Source organism: Nyctereutes procyonoides, unplaced genomic scaffold (assembly GCF_905146905.1).
Source record: "Nyctereutes procyonoides isolate TBG_1078 unplaced genomic scaffold, NYPRO_anot_genome, whole genome shotgun sequence".
Lineage (NCBI taxonomy): Eukaryota > Metazoa > Chordata > Mammalia > Carnivora > Canidae > Nyctereutes > Nyctereutes procyonoides.
Genome location: NW_026575130.1, coordinates 15475227 through 15478493, shown reverse-complemented (window position 1 = coordinate 15478493; position 3267 = coordinate 15475227).

Sequence of the window (3267 nt, the reverse complement as noted above, 5' to 3'; positions counted from 1 at the left end):
GGTGGCGCCACACCTCCCTTCCCTGATCCTTCCAGCCTCCGACGTCCACCTGGTGCTCCCGGTGTGTGCAGGGCCCTGAAGCCCAAGGCGCATCCCCACTCTGGTCCCTTCGGTTGGAGGGAGAGGAACGAAGAGAATGCGAGGCTCAGGACGACGCAGAGTGACAGTGGCACGACTGCTCCGTTCTGAGCTGCCTGCCTCGCCACAGAATGAGGAGAAGATCTCCCTCTGCCCGAAAGTCACTTCCTGGCACAACCCCTCTCTCTGACCTACAGGGCAAGGGGACTGGAGCCCGCTTCTTTGTGAATAACAAAGAGCGCTGGATAAATTTCTCACCCTCCGTCCTTCCTGTTACATTGCTTAATTCCTTAAATATCAGGGTTTTTTTTTTTTTCCTATTTCCCGAATTGGACAATGAGCCCAGTAAAAGGCCTAATAAAAGATTTAGGGGAGCTAAGGAAATGGAGCCAAAAGTGTTTTTTGGGGGACACAGATTAGAGGAGTTCAGACTCGAAAGTAAGTGTGAGAACTTGACTGATGGCTCTGGAGTAGGACTTGAGCAGTATAGCCCGCAAGGAATAGGAGGGCATAGTAACAGGCAGGGGGGCCTCCATGGAGGCCCTCTAGCAAAAGGAGACCATGTAGGGTGTGTCCCAGGAACTCGGGGAGGCTGCCACCAGCTCCAAGATTCTGCTCCCCAATTCACAACCCCAGGATAGTGTGTGGTAATTAGGCAGACAGTGCATTTAAATATGCATTGTGTTCCTTTTATATGTGAGACACTGTGGTAGGTAATTTGTGTGGTGTGTGTGTGTGTGTGTACCGTGTGTCAGGGGGGAGGAGATGGGTTACTTGAAAATGGTCCTTGCCTTCAATAAAGCCTAGAGTCTAGTAAAACTGTCATAAAAATATGAGCTCGGAGAGGCCACTGTATCGCCTCAGGAAGTGGTTGTTGAAAACAGTCTCCGGAGCACCAGCAGAGCTAGTTGCTAAGGCAGATTTGGGAAGTTGGTTCCTGGCCAGATGGCACAGAGTGAGGCAGAGATGCCAAGACCTATGGGTGAAGAAGAGAGCCTGCCCAAGGAAAGACCAGGAAACCACGTCCAGCGATGCTCACTTCCAAGGCCACAATGTTTTATCCCACATGTGGTAAACAGAGCTGCAGTCCCCACCGTTATTTGGACACATTTTTCAGTTTTAGGAAAAACACCTTTGAACCAAGATCAGAAGACTGAAAATGTCAGCACCATAGAAAAGTTTTACGATACAAATAGGAAATAAAGGCACACCTTTGAGGCACACCCTTTAGTCCGCTACAAGTTTGGGGCACCTCCTAGCTGAGGTATGTGTGGGAAAAAAAAAAGTTATGAATCATAATCACTTTATAACACTTATAATCATCACTCACCTTCAATGCTTGTGTATGGTCCCATACTGTTGCAACACTAACACATCTTCTTATACAAAATTAGACCCTATTCAAAGGAAAACTACCCAGCAGAAATTAACTAGGGACTGGTTATGTTTGCATACCTGGCATACAGAATAGCCAAATCTTTTGTATTGAGATATTTTTCCAGATGTCCTACGATCTGCTGCCATTTTTAAAAATTCTGTTAAATTGTCCAAGTAGTCCTTGATTATATTATCACTTACATAAAATTACCTTACATTTGGAATTTACAATTTCAAGAAGTTACTTCAACAGTGTCCTTTGCTTGGGTCACCTGGAGTGGCTAAGTGCTTGAGTGTCTGTCTTTGTGGGGGGGAGAGGGGGTGATCCCAGGGGTCCTGGGATGGAGTCCCACACTGGGCACCCCCACAGGGAGCCTGCTTCTCCCTCTCCCTATTGTCTCTGCCTCTCTGTGTCTCTCATGAATAAATAAATAAAATCTTCAAACAGATACACATACACAATGTCCTTTGCTTATGAAGAAAAAGAAAGGAGAAAAAAGGGGAAGCCCATTTTGGCAAAAAACAACTTGCAATCTGCTAAAAAAAATTATATTTCCACTTTCTTAGTATACTCTCTGGGGAGGGTCTGCCCAGTTAGGGGTTTTATTCCCTGGCTTGCATCTGCTTGCATCTGAGTGGGTTCATGTGACCAGTTCTGGCCAATGGATTGAGGACTAAAGTGTTTGAACAGTTTCAGGCCAAGGCAGTTACGCAGCAATTATGCATTCTTCAGTCAAAAGCTCCCGTCCTTTAGCTGAATGCAGAAGCTTCTAGGGCACAAGGGAAAGAGCTGAATGCCCAAATTACCACATTAAGGAATCCTGCCCACCTACAAGGAAAATCTGCTTTAGACTTTACAAAAAGAAAAAATAAATTTTTATCGTATTACTCCATTGAAACTTGAGGATATATTACTTAGGGTAGGGTACTAATACACATGAGTGAGTTATTATTTATTTTTTATGTTTAACTCAAAAAGTAAAATCCAGAATTATTGTGTATCTGTTATAGAACAGCACTACCAGAATAACAAAAATATTCTTATTTCTTTTAATATACGAGCATCAAAATTTTATTTTTTGGAAATGAATTATTCATATACCAGTTGTGCTTTGAACACATATTCTGTGCAAAGTATTGTGCTAGAGGATGCAAAAATATATAAAGAACTCAAAGATTTAGTCCATTCAAGGATCTTAAAGTCTTATGAGAATTATACACATCTTTGTAAACATGTAGGTATAAGGTGCTACTTCCTCTCACTATTGAATAACTCAGACTAATTTTATTCTTTACTTCATCTAAATTAATTACAAAGATAAGTATATGTGGAAAAAATATTGAAGATACGGAGTAATCTATGCATTCAAGTGCTCCATGTCACAGCTTACCTCCTTTGGTGCAAATCAGAGTAAATGAACAATATTTTAGCTTGCTCTTAAGTGCTCTGCTAGATCTAGAGGCATTTTTGTTTTGAAGAAAAGAAATAAAGATGTTGTATTTTATATCCTGTTTTGAGAATAACCTGCTTTTGAAAATTTGGCCTTTCCGGTCTTGGACGAGTGTTCTATCGTTTTGACATTAAGAGTTGCATAATATCTTCTGGCTTTGGCTCTTCTGAGGCATATACTTCATTCTGAGTAGTTGATGGTTGACAGCAGTATGTCTGACCTGTTCTCACCTGCACTGGAAAGCATAGCACTAAAGAACTTACAGAGTACACAGCCAGTCCTGTCGGGACCATGAATGTGTACAAGAATTTGACTTATTATCATAAAGCTAATTCCTCTGGCATTCCACTTCTAACATGTG